Below are 18,695 nucleotides of genomic sequence, written 5' to 3'. Positions count from 1 at the left end.
TTATTGGTTTATACATGTAAGAAGTCTACTGTGAAAATTAAATGCATCGCACAAATATGTGCCCACAAGCAAGTATCTAATGATATCTAATACACTGCAGTGGGGATCATGGAACAATGGCCGATCAGCAAAATCCTGTAAGGACAGTCCCCAAGCTTATTAATACTGGCATTCCTGCCACAATGCATAATGAAATCATTTCCTTTCATCTGACTCTTGCTGATTATGCTTTACACTGAGAATATACTCTTCAGGTAAGTATAAAGGTTTAAAGCTTCCACTTAACTACTATTCATACTTAAAAGTGCAACGTCATGGGCATTTGTCAAGTGAGGTGCCCTCTATGTGGAATTCACAATACCCTCTTCTTCGATATTATGTTCTTATTTAGGCAGGGGTTTTTTTTTATTCAGATTTTTTTTGCCTTTCCTGCTAATGTTATTCCTTGTGATAATCTGAATCGCTTACCGCTATGCTGACTTTAAATACATTCTCACTCTGTTTGAATGCTTCTATCTTCCAATAAGAGAAGTTCAACTGTTCTTAGTAAAAGTAAGTCATCATACATTTTCTTTTTCTCAACAGTTTTTATTAGTTTATAATATAGCATAAAAAGAAAATACAAAAGTAAATAGCAGGGAAAATAGGGAAGGGAAAAGTGAGGGAAAGGGGAAAAAGAAAAGACAAGACATTGACTTCCGACTCCCTTTGGTGCAGTAGAATAAGATAATAACATAAAACCTCAACTTTTTACTTTTAAATAATAGTACTGTGTTTCCCCGAAAATAAGACCCTGTCTTATATTTTTTTGAACCCTGAAATAAGCGCTTGGCCTTTTTGCCATGTGCTCAAAAGTCCAATTGGGCATAATCAGGGGATGTCTTATTTTGGGGAAAACAGGGTATAAACTAGCCATTTCTGTAACAACAAATCTATCTAATCGGTAAAAAAGCAAAATCCCATTTCATTTTTTGTCATCCTTTTTTTGTTTCATTTTTTTGTCATCATACATTTTCAATTAAATATTCATAGTATAATGTATTTTATAATTGTTTTTAAATAGTTTATATTCTCTTAAAAGTTTTTATAGAATACATAGATAGTATCTTTCTGTATGCTATTCAGAAGTAGTGACTTATTTAGGGTACTTTATTGTTTTGGAACAGGGATGTCAAATTGACGACATGTTGTCATCATGTGACACATTGCAACTTTTTTTGCCCTTCACTAAACTGGGGGTGAGCGTGGTCAGTGCATGACACATCGAGGCTGTGAGTTTGACACCTGTTAGGGAACATTACACTTAAAAAAAACAACACAAGTTCTGAATTATTTGAATACTTCACATACTGCTATTTTCTTAAACACGAATTAAATCTCTAGATATCATCCCTAACATAAAAAAAAATCCATGTTAAATTTCTAAAGCACTTTGGGAATAGGCAAGTGGAAAATTGAATGCTCAGATATGTATGGAGTTCCCAGCAAATTCAGATAAATGCTTAGATATGTATACACAGCAAATAAATATTCAGGCAGCATTTCACATTACCACATTTACACACCTGCATACAGACACAACTACAGAACAATATTCCAAACTCCAGTCCTTATGGTAGAACAGTCCAAAATTAATCATGTCTGCTCTAAAATTCTGTTAGATAAATACAGGTGAAACTCAAAAAATTAGAATATTGTGCAAAAGTTCATTTATTTCAGTAATGCAACTTAAAAGGTGAAACTAATATATGAGATAGACTCATTACATGCAAAGCGAGATAGTTCATGCCTTGATTTGTCATAATTTTGATGATAATGGCTGACAGCTCATGAAAACCCCAGTTTCACAATCTCAAAAAATTAGAATATTACATGAAATCAATAAAACAAGGATTTTACATAGAACAATATCGGACCTCTGAAAAGCATAAGCATGCATATGTATTCAGTACTTGGTTTGGGCCCCTTTTGCATCAATTACTGCCTCAATGCGGCATGGCATGGATGCTATCAGCCTGTGGCACTGCTGAAGTGTTATGGAAGACCAGGATGCTTCAATAGTGGTCTTCAGCTCTTCTATATTGTTCAGTCTCATGTCTTTCATCTTTCTCTTGGCAATGCCCCATAGATTCTCTATGGGGTTCAGGTCAGGCGAGTTTGCTGGCCAATCAAGCACAGTAATCCCATGGGCAGGTTTTGGTACTTTTGGCAGTGTGGGCAGTTGCCAAGTCCTGCTGGAAAATGAAGTCAGCATCCCCATAAAGCTCCTCTGCGGAAGGAAGCATGAATGCTCCAAAATCTCCTGGTAGACGGCTGTGTTGACCCTGGACTTAATGAAGCACAGTGGACCAACACCAGCAGATGACATGGCTCCCCAAATCAACACAGACTGTGGAAACTTCACACTGGACTTCAAGCATCTTGCAGAGTGTGCCTCTCCATTCTTCCTCCAGTCTCTGGGTCCTTGGTTTCCAAATGAGATGCAAAAGTTGCTCTCATCAGAAAAGAGGACTTTGGACCATTGAGCAACAGACCATTTCTTTTTTTCTTTAGCCCAGGTAAGACACTTCTGATGTTGTTTGTTGTTCAGGAGCGGCTTGACAAGAGGAATATGACATTTGAAGCAGGGGTGAAATGCTCCCAGTTCGGACTGGCTCGCCTGATCCGGTAGCAATGGCGGCAGGTGGTTCGGAGAACCAGTAGCAAAAATCCCTGGCCCCGCCCCCTGCCTCTGCTGAGCCCCACCATCATCAGGGTTTTTTTTTTACTTTTAAAAGCAGTTTTTCTTCAGCCGAAAACATGCCTTTAAAAGTAAAAAAAAAGCCTTTGATGATCCCGTGGCTCAGCTGAGATCGTCAGAACCCTTTAAAAGTTTTTTTTTTTAACAACCTCTTCGGCCAAAAAGGTTGTAAAAAAAAAAGGTTTTAAAAGGCTCCTCTGACGATCCCAGCTGAGTTCCTCATCACCAGAACCTTAAAAAACATGTTTTCTACGAGCTCTTCAGCCGAAGAGCTCGTAGAAAACCTCCTTTTAAGAGGTTTGGGTTGCGGTGAAGCACTTACCTTATTACTGCTCCTTTCCAGCTGGGAAAGCCATGCTTTACATCAGTTGCATCAGCTAGCAACTGAATCTGCCTGCCTGCAATCCGTCTCCTCAGTCAGCAATTTAATCTGCCTGCTTTGCTGGCTGAGGAACTCTGGGAATTGAAGTCCACAAACCTTGAAGTTACTAAGGTTGGAGACCCCGATATAAATATAAATAAATAATAATATATAAATAAAATAAAATAATAAAATATTTGTGCAGCTTTCTGAGATTGGACGTGTTTCTGTAGTGTTTCACTCTAACTACATAAACACACAAAATCTCACAAAGCTGTATGTGGCATTTTGTGTGTGTGTGTGTGTGTGTGTGTGTCTGTTGTGTTGTGTTGTGTGTGTGTGAAGTGTGAAAGTTGGTTTTTGAGCTTTTTGTGGCTGTGTGAGGTTCCTGCATATTGCAGGGGCCATTTTGGGTGAAGTGCAGCTGCTTTTACATTGTGTGTGAGTCAGCTGTGTTGTGTTGTGTGTGTGTAAAGTGTGAAAGTTGGTTTTTTGTACCTCTTATTGTTTTGTATGCTTTGTTTATTATTTTTATTTATTGTTATTGGCCATGCCCACCCAGTCATCTGACCACCAAGCCACACCCACAGAATCAGTAGGGAAAATTTTTAGATTTCACCCCTGATTTGAAGCCCATGTCCAGGATCCGTCTGTGTGTGATGGCTCTTGATGCACTGACTCCAACCTCAGTCCACTCCTTGTGAAAGTCCCCAACACTTTGAATGGCCTTTTCCTGACAATCCTCTCCAGGCTGTGGTCATCCCTGCTGCTTGTGCACCTTTTTCTTCCACACTTTTTCCTTCCACATGACTTTCTATTAATGTGCTTTGATACAGCACTTTGGGAACATCCAACTTCTTTTGCAATTATCTTCTGAGGCTTTCCCTCCTTATGGCGGGTGTCAATGATGGTTTTCTGCACAACTGTTAGGTCAGCAGTCTTTCCCATGATTGTGATTCCTACTGAACCAGACTGGGAGAGCATTTAAAGGCTCAGGAACCCTTTGCAGGTGTTATGGCTTAATTAGCTGATTAGAGTGGGACACTTTGAGCCTAGAATATTGAACCTTCTCACAATATTCTAATTTTCGGAGATTGTGAATTTGGGGTTTTCATAAGCTGTCAGCCATAATCATCAAAATTATGACAAATCAAGGCGTGAACTATCTCACTTTGCATGTAATAAGTCTATTTCATATATTAGTTTCACCTTTAAAGTTGCATTACTGAAATAAATGAACTTTTGCATGATATTCTAATTTTTTGAGTTTCACCTGTAGATAGGCTGAAGTCTCACCATTTCATTTGCAAAAATCAGGAAATAAAGTTAGGGCTCCAATCTTAAGAACACTTATCAAAAAATCAAGTATGACTAAATTGTGGAAAATATGCTTAAGATTACTTGATAGATGCAGTCTGAGAAAGTTTAAGTTTGACTAAGGTATCTTTACTAAAGTAGTAGTGAAGGTGCAGGCCTAGAAACCAGGAGACGGTGAGTTCTAGTCCCACCTTAGATTCTCTCTCAGCCCAACATACCTTACAAGGAAAAAAGGAGAAAGGTATGTATTTTTTATGTATTTTGCTGCCCTGAGTTAATTAGAAAGTAATAAAATGGGATAAAAATCTAATAAATAATTGTACATTAATTACAGTATGAGTCTAGCCTATTAGTATGAAGAGAAGCGGACAAATATTATCTGTCCATCTATCTGGTCTGAATCATAAATTTACAGCTAGTTTTTGAAACACTAAAGAAAATATATTAAACGTGAGAATGTATAAAAAACTATATGTGTTGCTTTCAAAACTATTCAGAATGAGTTAAAAGTTTGTAATGCTGAAACATGAGTAGAATAAAGAAGCTTTTATGCAGGCCCGAAGTTTCTAGATGAAAAGATCATGGGTATGAATTCACTTTATGATTTTGGTCATGTAAAAATGGGCATAATCAAATTGACAAGGTTGTTTTAAGAACTTCTGCAAAGTTACCTATAAAATATATGGAATACAAGTGAACAAATGCTACTTTTTTTTCTTTTTGATGGTAAAATGTTTCCATCATTTTCTTATGCAGGGTATATACAGTAAACAAAAAGATATTTTTTAAATGCACATAAAGTATATCTATTCTTTCTCCTCCAGCAATATAGATATTGCACTCCATTATAAAAAATTCAAGACCTTTGTCTTATTACAGGTAGTCCTCAAGTTGCGAATGAAATATAACATTTGTAACCCAAGGATTCGTAAGAGTGAATCATGTCAAAGGTGATCAATCCGTGCTTCCGTCCACACATTCGCTAATAGAATGTGCTGGTTGTTAAGTGCACATGAGGTTTGGGGGGGGGGAGGCCTTGTTGGACCTAGCGATAGAACAGGTCACCTGCTTTACCTTGTAAAGATCTAGTGAGCTGCCTCCTCTCCAGCCTCTTTGCCACGGTTTCTTTGCCTGATTGCAGTCTCGGCATGAAAAGCGTTTGCAAGCCAACGAGACTCTGGGGTAGCAAAACCGTATTGCTTCAAGTGTCCCATCAACTTGCAAACATTTTTCGCGCCATTTCAGTCTTGCCGCGAAAAGCATTTGTAAGCTAATGGGAAACTTGAAGCAATGCAATTTTGCTGCGCCAAAGTCTCATCAGCTTGCAAGCACTCTTTGGCCGGATCTGGTGTAGACCTCTGTTTTCTGAGAACAGATACCTAAAGTACTGTAGTACCAGATCTCACATGACTTTAGGCCTCTGTTCTCTGCGAATGCACTGAAGTAAGCAAAGGAACCAATGGCTGGCTAGATTGTCACAAGTGAGTCTCCACAAGCCCAGTGCCTTTGGAGACCCGGCAGGGGGAATAGGCAGGGTAAATATTGCAGTGCCCATGCCGTATTCGTAAGTGTGAACGATTGCCATGGTGCTGCAACATTCATAACTTCAGGACTGTGTTGCAAGTACTTGGGGGTGGGTGGGTTATGTCATAACTTTGAATGGTCGCTAAATGAACTGTCATAACCCGAGGATTACCTGTACATAAGAAAAGGAAGAAAAACAAAGAAGAAATTATAAAAAAAGCGAGACAGGTTTTTTTTAAAAGAAAAGCTATAATCAGTTTACAGAGAGATAGCAATATATATATAATATATATACATACACGTACATACATATATACATATGTGCATGTACAGTTCTACTTCAGGTCATGATATCTGGCTCCAGTCAACCAAGGTTTAGAATTTGTAATTTTAAAATTCAATTCCCCTGTGGCTTTTGCAACATTTTTTGAGCTAAACTAGGTGAAAATCTGTACATAAACTAAAAAATACCCTTGCATGCTATTACAGCATTTTTTTAAAAATACCAGTAGGAGGTTGCCAGGTTGTCATTCCCAAGATGTTCAAATGCATACACTACAGAAGAGTGCAAGCAAATCCCACAGGAAACTTAACTTCATGTGTGGCATACAAAAAGATATGGGTGGAAAGCACACTGGGGCTTTTATATATTATACCTACACTTACATATATACACATTCAAAGAAAACAAATTTGCCAAGAATATGCAGAGTAGCTTATCCAAAGCATTGTGCTCCAGAAAGTATATGAAGAAAACTACACTGAAATTATAGGAACATAGCACCTTAAATTTTGGGCAGTAATTCTTTCTAAACACTACAGGTCTGCCAAATCTCTTCTGTTCGCTAGGTTTTTCTTTGCCTTTAAAGGGAGCAAAAGCAATTTTGCACTATAATTTTTTTTTCCTTTCACCAATAGCCAAATGTTCTTAATTTAAATGCAAAGACAAAACTCTAAATTTAGACCATCTATTGGGTGTCCTTCAGATATGCTGGGACCGCAACTTGTGGGAATTACAATTCCAATCTATCTTGAGAATGCAAGATTAGAACATCTGGGACAATCTGCAGCATATCTCAGTCATATTAAAGACAACACAAAAGTTCATCTCCTAGAAAGCCTAAAGCAAAACATAACTAAGTCATCCCATTTTCACACATGGGATCTTTCTTACACTTAGGGGGGGAAAAAAGAAAGAGTCCCACAGGTTACATTCTGGTTTCTTTCCTTTAGGACAGTTAAGTTCTGATTAATAAAATGTAATTGCTTTTTTTATTTAAAAAAGGGCTCTCTCAGTGGGGGCCTTTTAATTAAAAAGCAACTATACAAAGATAAGATTCCCAAATGTTTCTCATACAAAATACCAATTCCTTGATGAGTGAAGTTGAAACGGAAAGAATTATAAAAATGCTGAAGTCTGTTCTACCAGCACCCCAGATCACCGAACACTGTAAGAGATTTGTTGAGACAGACGTACAATAAAAATAGAGAGAACTGTCAGAGCAAAACCGTTCAATACATATTGCAGGGACTCTGTTGTGTCTTGCCCGCCCTCAGAGCAGCCGGGGCCTTCTTATCTGCTCCCGAACACAGAGGAATGTATGCCTCCCGGCCCCAGTCCTGGCTCCATGCCCAGACAAACTGCAGAAGAAGGAGCACCTCCCGGCCCCAGCCCTGACTCCATGCCCAGACAAACGGAGCAGCTAGACTCCTCCCCCTCCTCCACAGCATGTGAGCCTGAGGAGGGTTTATTACCAACAGCTGATTGGAGTGACCCTCGCATCAGAAGATTGGATAGGCGGAGGCAACAGAAGGAAGGGAGGGGCAGGCCTTAATGAGTGCTGAGTCATGGAGCCACACCCCATGGCCTATATAAAGGATCTGCTTTCTGGCAGTCTCTGAGTCAGGCAAAAGTCGAACTTATCTTGCTGAAGTCACTTACTGGTCTCCTGCCTGCTCTGAGGACTTTGCTAGGACTTTGGGCAGAGCTGCAGAGGCAAGCCTGATTCGGATTTCCCTGACCCGGCCGTCAGCGGAGGAGTGGGACACGACAGACTCTCACTTCCATGTTGCATTTTGTAGTTTTAGAAGCATATCACTCACTCAAAATTTTGCAGTTACAGACTTATTGGAGTGGGACAAACAACAACTGTCATTGTTGCACAGAATTTCAGTGATGAAGATGAATGTTTTACCTAGGATGTTATTTCTATTTCAGACACTGCCAATATGGACGACTGATGTACCATTTAAACAATGGCAAAGATATGTTTTTTTAGTTTGTATGGCAAAGCGAAAAAACCCCCACCAAGAATTAAATATAAATGGTTGCAAGATGCCAAAGAAAGAGGCAGGCTAGGATTACCTAATTTAAAATTGTACTTTGCTTCTTGTTGTCTGGTATGGATGAAAGATTAAGTGCCTTTGAGGAATAGGTGGTTACTGGGGCTGGAAGGACGTGATTGGGTAACCTGGATATTTATGATATGACTTATATTAAGGTGATTATGGATCTTCAAAAACATTTTGTTAGATGTGTCATAATGAGGGTTTAGAATAGAAACAAAACAAGACTGACCCCTAAAATTCCTTTGTAATTGTCGTCCCAATGAGATTTCTTTAGAAGAAAAATGATAGTTAGACAAACTTGGTTAAACTATGTTCCGCCTTAGCCATGAAAGCCAGTTGGGTGACCTTGCACCAGTCTCTCTCTCTCTCTCTCTCAGTCCAACTCACCTCACATGATTGTTGTTGTGGGAAAAACACAAGGATGGACGTGTGTTGGATATGTTCGCCTCTTTGGATTATTTGTAAAAATAATGAAGGCGGGATACAAATGAATAAACAAAAATATAAAAAGGGGAGCTTCAGGGAGGATTTTGGATAATGTAGTTAGAGACACACATTTTGGTTAAAAATCAATCCAAACTGCTTCATTCCATTTTGAATTTAGAAACTGCACTATCAGAGTGGACATTCCTATTGATTAAAAGTAAAAAGATATAACCTCCCTTAACATGAAATTAGCTTTTGGTAAGTTAAGAGTGACAGATTCATGATTATTTTTTTCAACTTCCCAGTCTAGCTTTCAGTCTTGGCATTTCCTGGTGGATTCCCAGCCAAACATTCACTAGGTAATTAAAAACAACAACCACAAACCTCAACATTGAGGGCAACAAACCTGCCAGCCACTTTCTTGAGATCTTTTGAGCGTCAACAGGCAATTGCCCTGACAACATTGTATACTTAAGATTCCTTTGGCAACATTTCTGATCAAGGCTAATGATTAAACTTAGTTGTTAGGACACAAAAGGAAGTGCCTTCTTATGGATAGCCAGAAAGGAAAGAGTATTGTAGGAATAAATGGACAATTTTGTCAATGGAAGGAAGGGAAAGAGAAATCCCTTAATAATCGTGGTGACAGGGTTTGGAGAGGCTGGCAAGAGGCTCCTAAAATATCTTTTTAAGTATTTAAATTGTGCAATATCCCCAAAATGCAATAAATGAGCTATAGCCTACTGAAAATAGCCTATGTCATACAAATATACTGGGCTGGCTGATTACCAGGCTAAAGGAAGCAAACCAGCAAACTCTTTATCTTTGATTTTTGGCTGTCATAGATTATCCTTGATAATCTATGACAGCCAAAAATCAGAAGGAGTATGATTTCATCAAAAGCCATAAGACAATCACCCTCCTCTCTTTTCCCCCATCTCTTCCCAAGTTGACTCCCATGTCTGCTTAGCTACTCCGTGAAAAATTAGACTGAAGAAATCAAGAACGAAGATTATGAAAAAATAATCCCTACAGTTGTTCATAATTATAATTCAATACAATATCCTAATTCTGTTCCAAATGCATTTTAGTTTAATTAATTGCAAACACCAAAGATTTTTCTGTTCAAGTTTTATAATTAAAGATACATGTTCTTAACTACAAAGCTACAAAAATGGTTGTTTTGCAATAAAGACCAAGATGCTATAGTCTCAATTCTCCCCCCCCCTTTTTTTTCTTGCAAAATTATGGTGATAGATGTTTACCATTCCTGTAAATGTTGATGTATGGGCTGCTTATAAATAATAGAATTACTATGAATGACAGCTTCAGAAAAACATCACTCTGTGTATTTTCACTAACAATTTGATAGGCATATTATCATATTAGAAAATTCCTCAATGAAAAACTCTTGATCTTTGATTACAGTAAACTAGCATTTGTTTAGGGCGTGAAAAGAGAAGAATTTTTATGTACTGTTTTTTATACAGAAAGCTGTTGTGCTACCCTTAGGCACTAAAACATAGGAGACAGGGATAGCAATTTAACACTATTATCTCATCTACAGCACTCAATCTTCTCTTCTTTTTACAAGGTGTCATTGTTTTTTAAGTGGCTATCATCAACTGTATTACTAGTCCTAGTAATATGAGAGAGAGAGAGAGAGAGAGAGAGAGAGAGGGAGGGAGAGAGGGGGAGAGGGAGAGAGAGAGAGAGAGAGAGAGAGAGAGGGAGAGAGCGCTGTTTACAAATTTAACATCAACAATGTAATGTCAGTCTAACACAGATAGTCCTCGACGTATGATCACTATTGGAACTGGAATCACTGTCAGGTCATTGAGTGAATCAGTTGTTAAGTAAAATCCAAGCAGCTCCTTAGTGGAGAGATATTCGCTAGGCCTCCTCATACTTCCCCCACCCAAGGCATCCTGCGCATCTTAATTTACCACACTGCCTCTTCATTCTGGTGCTGAAAATGTTCTCTTATGAATTCTAAGCAGGATTTTTAGCTCCTGAGTGGAGAGACATGCCATGTGCAGCCTTTAAGGGACCTCCCCAACTGGAAAGCACCTTGCACCCCTTACCTAACTGCAGTCTCTCTCTGCTGTGGCACTGGAAATTTCCCCTAGTGAAATTCAAGGAGGGTTTTCAGCACCAGAATGGAGAGGCAGCAGGATAAGGGGCATGGTGTTGTGTCTCAAGGGAGTGAGGGAGGTCCCAGGAGGCCTAAAGCTTAAGGATTTTTTTCTAGCACCACCAATACCTCCTGAATGTGTGGCTTGTTTTCTTAGCTTTCATACTACTACTAACAATCTATTTTTTATATAGATATTTGGATCCAAATTTGCACCTTTATGAACTGGAGGGTTCTTCTTTGGGAAAAACTCAGGATATGGGGATGTGGTGAGGGAAGTTGCAGCAATGTTCACCCATATTTTTCTATCCCTAGATGTTATTCTCTGTGAGACTCTGAGGGCCTTCAATGCCTTCTGGAGATAAACAAGAATTAAAAGTGAAACAAAATGGGGACAACTCCTCTGCCTTTTCCTCCACAGAGGAGTTGTCCACAGAGTACAAGCCTATGGGCTTCCATTTACTGTGCAGAAACACTGATTCAATCCAGTTACTTGGATCCAATCCAGTTATTCATATTAAAAGCAATATAGTTATAAACAATTGCACTAGCAGAATCTCTCAAAGATGACCTGTAAAATAAATCAGTGGAATATGGGCAGAAAGCATGGCTTGGGGTTTTTTTTGGGGGGGGGGAGGAGGGAGGAAATGCAACAGCATGGCTTTGTATAATAAACAAGTACAACAGGAACAAGGTTGCATGCACACACACAAATTGTTTAGTAGCTTCACAATGCCTCACAGAACAAGCCAAAAGTATTTCTGTGCAACAGTAGTAGGAAACATAAGACTGGCAGTTTATTCAAGTAATACTATAATTAACTGCAAGTGAAATGTTCCTTAACAATAATAATACAGGTAGTCCTTGACTTATGACCACAACTGAAACCAGAACTTCCCATCGCTGAGCAATGCAAACATTACGTGAGGCGGGCCCAATTTTACAATCTCTTTGCTAGGGTTATGAAATGAATCACCATAAATGTATCTGGAGTTCTTCACTGACTTTGCTTCTTGGAAGTCCCCTGAGAAAATCATAAATGGCAGTCGTGACTCGAATGCTAAAACCATCATGAATACATGCCAGTTGCCAAGCACCCGAATTTTGATGATGTGACTGTGTGGATGCTGTGGCAATCGTAAATGCGAGGACCAGTCTTAAGTCAATGTTTTCAGGGCCATCGTAACTTCAAACAGTTGTTAAATGAATGATCAGAAGTCCAGGACTACCTGTATGGTAGCATAAAACAAGACTAGGAATACTGCCACTCCACTACCACCACCACCCATTAAGGAAATGCAGCCCTCTAATGACAAAACAATAATGAAAAATTGTGATAGAAAACTGGGTAATAAAAGCTAAGGTTCCTGATCGAATGGTTGGATCTTGCTATTATGTTTTCTCATCACACTCAATGGTCCATGAGAGGTGAGGATGATATACTTAAATCTTAATCTCTAAAGCACTCCCTCCTGTATGCTAGAGATCAGGATCTTAGCCAGCTTCACTTGAATTATATTACTGCACAGCACAAGCAGGGTGAAAAGCCTATATATGTTTGAGAAAAAAACACACATATACTTTCTAGCAAGTCAGAAAGCAGGCTAAAGGAACCAATGAAGATGAAAGGTAATTTTACAAAAAAACTGCTTTCATTTTCTTAGTACCACAATGCCATAATAGCCTAAAGAGAGCCACATATTCCTTTTTAATTTTAATCATCTTTATTAAAGTTTATACAAAGTTAAAAAAACTAGTACAAACTAAGAAGAATATAAAAAGGAGAAAGTAAAATAAAAAGATATATAAGGAAACAACTCTTCCCTCCAGACAAGTTACAAATAACTTCAGTAGCTTATCTCCTTCACTGATATTTCAATAAAAGATCTCTTTTTTCCATATTTCCGTGATGGCGAACCTATGGCATGCGTGGCACAGGTGGCGTGCAGCACCTTCTCTGTGAGCATGTGAGCCGTTGCTCCAGTTCAGCTCCGCTGTGCATGTGCGGGGGTGGGGCGTGTGCATGCATGCGTGGGGTGCTGCGGGGGCCACGCATACATGTGCAAGGTGGTGGGGTTACGGTTAATGTTAATGGTGTGCGCATTGCACTTTGGGGGTGTGGGCACATGTGTGCGCATTCACACGTGCACACGTGTGCGCTTTGGGCACTCGGTCTGGAAAAGGTTAGCCATCATTGCCATATCTCATCTGTGATCAGATGGAATGTGTGGATGACCTTGGGGAAAGAGGGAAAGAGATGCTACCTAAGAAACAATCAGACAAGAGAGGCAGGAGTCCCCAGAGAAAGAAAATCAGGAAGAACTAGTGGCCTAATGGTTTATGCAGTTAAAAGTAGTGGTGGAAAGTTTGTATTTTTAGCCTCACAAGATTCTGTTAACATAGCCTTATAATAAAGTAAAATCTGTCTGTGTGTCATGTCTTGTTTACCTGGGAGGCCTGATATCAACAGACAAATTATAAAATACCATCATTCAGTCCTAATCATCAAAAGTCTATTAAGGGCTATCAGGAATTATAACATATATTTTTAACCTTAATCAAATAAATCAGTTTAAAGCTCTTTTACTATTAATGCTGTAACTTACAACTTTCTCTAAAAATTTAGCAAAAGAAATCTCTTCCCATAACATACCTATTATCTATAAACAAATCTTTAAAGTTTTATAATTCGATTAAAAAAGTTTTTAAAAGTCTATTAAATGCTACCCGAAACAACAACATATAGTTTTTGATCAAATCAAATCTACTTTATATTTCTTCCCGTTTACAACTTTTAAAGATTAAAAGCTTGATCTTTGGATCCTTTTAAATAATGTTCAACAAGCTGATTTCTTAGCAACTTTTCTCTGTGTCTTTTCTTTTGGTCTTTGCTAGGAAACTTTTTCATGTCTCTTTTCTAAATCCAAGTTAAGAAAAAATATCTAAACCATTCTTCTGTATTTATTACATGAGTGTCCCCTTTAATTATTAAGCCATCTGCTGATTTTCATTTGTAAATCCAGTGTGACATCTTTTTCCATATCATTCTTGTACTCTGGCATTTTTAAATCCACTTTTAGATCCACATTCAAAGTCTCAATCTCTCTTTTGTCTAGAAAAATCTATTCCTTTTCTGTAGCCTCTTTTAAATCCATTATCATAGTGCCAGACAATCTTAAGAGTAATTTCTGAGTGAGTTCATTGTTCCCAAATATTGTTGAATTTTTCTACAAATAATATTGCTCCATTATATTAATGGGTCTCTTCTATAATTTTAATCTTTAATTCTCTCTGGTTCCCCCTATTCAATTTTCAAAGTCCTCTCTTATCTTGTTTTATTTTTTAATTAACAACACTTTCACATAGTAGGATTTCTTACAGTTAGTTTCAAAATCTTCATATAATGTTCTTTGTAATATTTTAAACAATCCATTGGAAACACTCTTTCAAATCCATCTGTCTCCTTCATCCATTTATAATTTTCCAAAATCAATGCTCTAGTTATCCTTTTGCTGTTCATTCAAAAATATTTTTGTTTTTTTTAAAAAACTCCTTAAATTTGCATAAAATATCTTTCATCAAGGGTAAAAAGGAACTCACCTAGTGTAATAACTGTATTAGCTGTTAACTTTGTAACTACTAGCTGATATATAACTAAGAAATTGAGAGTACATGGACAATTCTATCCTGTAAATGTAATCTTCAATAAATACTAATTTCATTTACATAGTCTGATTTTGAAAGATATTATTATATATACACAGATAATATTCATTTTAAAACTAGTAATATATTATAGAAATCATAGCTACAATTAAATAGAAATAGATAGAATTGTGATATACCGCAGTGTCAACATATGACTCTCAACACAGAGATTCATCTGAGATTTGAATAAATAGACAAGACGTCCCACTGTGAAATTCAATATGATTCATGAGCATTTCTACCAATAAATTGGTACAATAAAATTTTATCCCTATATTTATAAGCTAAATGAAACTGAATTGAGAAATATAAAATAAAATATATGAAAAAATCAAGAAACTGAAAATTACATTTTTTGCTGGCAAAATATTGCTGGTAAAACCAGCATTTCTACCCTATATCATATTTTGATATTAAAAATGGCAATTTTTGGCATCTAATTAAGTACCTCTCCAAGTAGAACTGCTTTTATCAGAAGAATGGATGAAAAAAATTTCTGTTTTATCCTCCAACCCTTATCCATTCTCAGAATTTGCTGAGAACTATCCAAGATGCATTTTGGAAGACTTCGAGGAAGGGCTACTGGAGGAGAAGGAAAAATCCTTTGACATGATAAAGATGTCTCTCTCAATAAATCCTCAACATTCACAGCTAATTTCTTCCTAGGATTTCAAGAATTGCTGAGGACTCTATCCTAAGTACATTCACAATGATGCTGCTTCATACAAAATAGATGATTTCAAATGCAACCATATCTCCCCAGAGAAAAACTCCCAATTGTGCAGTTGGACAATACATATTGAGTTAGCTTAATGTCACAAGAAAACATTTATACTCTTCTAGAAAACTGATTCATTTGTGACCTTTCTGTTGATCTAATAAAGATTATATTTGGAAACTTTTATATTTAAGAGGTAACATCTAGTGAATCAATCAGATTTGGAGAATGTATTTCCTATTCTAACTAAAACAGAATATTGAAGAGAATACATGGTTGCTCTTGGACTCTCTAGTCCCAAATTCCTCTCTTCAACTATGACTTAGAAGTTCACAAAAAGGTTCACTGATATCATGCTCCAACTTGTCCCATCCCTAAAAGCAGAATTAGGGAAGGGAAAATTGAAACACTAGAGCACTGTATTCAAAATATGAAACTATTATTTGTCGTGTCCCACTCCTCCGCTGACGGCCGGGTCAGGGAAATCCGAATCAGGCTTGCCTCTGCAGCTCTGCCCAAAGTCCTAGCAAAGTCCTCAGAGCAGGCAGGAGACCAGTAAGTGACTTCAGCAAGATAAGTTTGACTTTGCCTGACTCAGAGAATGCCAGAAAGCAGATCCTTTATATAGGCCATGGGGTGTGGCTCCATGACTCAGCACTTATCCAGGCCTGCCCCTCCCTTCCTTCTGACGCCGCCGCCTATCAATTCTTCTGAAGCGAGGGTCACTCCAGTCGGCAGCTGTTGGTAATTGACCTCCCTCAGGCTCACATGCTGTGGGGGAGGGGGAGGGGTCTAGTTGCTCCGTTTGCCTGGGCATGGAGCCAGGGCTGGGGCCGGGAGGTGCTTCCTCCTGTCTGGGCATGGAGCCAGGGCTGGGGCCGGGAGGCATACTAGGACATTCCTCAGCGTTCGGAAGAAGAAGGCCCCGGCTGCAGTGAGAGCGGGCAAGACACATTATTGGGAAGGTGTAGAGTTACTATAATCAATCAACATTAAGATGTATCATTAAAACCAGGGGTGGCTTTCAAAAATTTTAGCAAGGGGCTCTTTGTCTGGTTGCTGGGTGGGCGTTGCCATGGTGGGTATGGCCTAGTCGGCCTCCTGCACCATGGCAGGAGGCATTTTTGCTTTCCTTGAGCCTCCGGGAGGGTGAAAACGGCCTCCCCAGGCCCTCTGGAGGCCGGAAACAGGCCCATTTCCAGCCTTTGCCTTTCCTGAGCCTCCGCATGTGCCCTGCACTTACCTGCATCCAAAACAGGCCGCCTGGGGACTCCTGGGAGGGGCAGGGTGGGAAGGGCCAGCCAGGAATGGGATTTGGGGTTTTTCCAAACTGCACAGAATATTAGCTAGAGGTTCTCCCAAACCTCTGCGAGCCTCCAGCAGCCCACCCGATTAAAACTAGCCAGAAATTGACAACATGGAACTCACTACATATTTCAGATGACAGTTCACAGGGTCTTCTGTCACTGGCTATATTTAGGAAACCAAAGTCCAAAATACTTTGAAAGCAATAGAGTAGCACTGCAGTACTTACTTTACCAAATAATTCCACTGAAATTCTGGTATCTACAGATAAACTAAAATAAAGGATTTATACTATTTTAAAAGAGATTGTGTGAAACCTAATTATTTTTTGCACTGTTTTCAGTTTCATTTCAAGAGAGAATTCAAAACAAGTGTTGGATTGGAAATTGAAAATTGTTAAAAGTTATCAAGTGTAACTAGAGAAAGTGACAAATTCCTCTTTGTTTTGTACATCTCTGTGTGAGGAAATGATACTAACTCTTCTGAGGCTTAAAAATGAATTATGAAATACTTTTCATAATTTATTGACCATAAGCATGTTAGTGTGTTGGTTTAATAGATTTACAGTTCACTTTTCACAAACTGATTTACAGCTTACTTTAAAATAAAAATAATAACCAAGTCATATTTTCAATAGTTATATGAAAAAGGTGAGGCACCATGGGATATCTATCTATCTATCTATCTGTCTGTCTGTCTGTCTATCTCTATCCATCATCCATCCATCTATCTATCTATCTACCTATCATCTATCTATCCACACGCATACATACATACACACACACACACTACAACAGGGGTGTCAAACTCGTGTTGTCACGGTGTCATCACATGACGTATTGTGACTCCCCCCCTCCTTTGCTACACCGGGCGTGGGCATGACCAGCATGAGATGCATCTGGCCCGTAGGCTGTGAGTTTGACACCCCAGTACTACAAAAGCTACTGGCTAGAGTTACTCAGAAGTCTCTTTATACAATTCTACAGACAATTTCAATATAGATTCACTTACAATGCCTATAAAATATCAAAATTCCATAAAGGCAAAATATGAGGCCAATTTAAATTTTATAGAATTATCCCGAGTTCTCATATTTCAAAAACACGTCTTCAGGCAAAAGGAATAAGCGAACATTTAGCTGACTGTAGAGGCATGAGTGTACCAGACTGGTTGGAGTAATAATCTTCAGATATGCAAATTGCTTTTTTTTTTTACATACAAAGTATTATCCTTGCACTTGGAATCTCTTAGTACAATATGATGAGAAGCAACACCAAACGTTTGCAAGTTCCTTTTCTTGCAAATTATACATTCCAACTATTGAGAGTCATAATTGTTTCTCTCTCTGTGTGTGAGATCCACAGATCCTTTGGATGGTGAGAAAAAAGCATATGAAACAAATTCAGTAACATTTGATTCAAAACAGCTGGTTTCCCAATACTAAAAAAAATGCTTTGGGATGCTTTTTAATCTGTTACAAGTAGCATGCCAAATCCACAAGACAAATTTCTATATTTAACTGACTGATAGGGTAAGGGCAGAATAAGATGAAGTTGGGAATGGTTTCATAGCAAGTACAGGTAGATGCACTGTTTTTTGTTGTTGTTTTTTAATTATTATTAAATATTTATTTATTTTTGTTTTTATTGTTGTGGTGAACTGCCCACAACAGCTTCTTAACACTGGTATACATAGAAGTCCAATAAATAAATATTTTTTAAAAATGTTTCCATATCAATAGAACATGAAGTAGTCTTGTTTGTAGAACAAAATTTGATTTTTTTTTCTCCAGATAAAAATGACCATTGTAGTATCTAATGTTTAATAAATTTCTTTTGGACCCTTTAAAAGACAGATATCATGGGCACAATAATCTAGTAGAACATGAATTACTATTATCTTGCAAAATAAGTAATCCTTAAGGATGTGCAAAAACCTTTTGAACTGGAAACTTTTTGAGTCTGAAATGTCTTGTTTTAGCTTGAAACCATTGCTTTCAGCTTGAAGGAAACTGCTCCCTGGAAGACATCTAATGTTGTTCTGGTCATTTCAGAAGTATGTTGAGGCCAGGACAGTTTCCAGTTCAAATATAACATCTCCCTCTCAAAACAAA

The 18,695-nt window shown here is 38.1% G+C and overlaps 1 protein-coding gene across 4 annotated transcripts in view; it reads right to left on the bottom strand.

Annotated features, from left to right (window-relative positions):
* KLHL29 (kelch like family member 29) overlaps window positions 1-18,695 on the bottom strand; it is a 490,936-nt gene that overhangs the window by 358,506 nt on the left and 113,735 nt on the right. The window lies entirely within an intron of this gene.

This window comes from Ahaetulla prasina, chromosome 1 (genome assembly GCF_028640845.1).
Source record: "Ahaetulla prasina isolate Xishuangbanna chromosome 1, ASM2864084v1, whole genome shotgun sequence".
Taxonomy (NCBI): Eukaryota; Metazoa; Chordata; class Lepidosauria; order Squamata; family Colubridae; genus Ahaetulla; species Ahaetulla prasina.
Note: the sequence above shows the minus strand (reverse complement) of the source record. Positions and strands in the feature narration are given on the sequence as shown.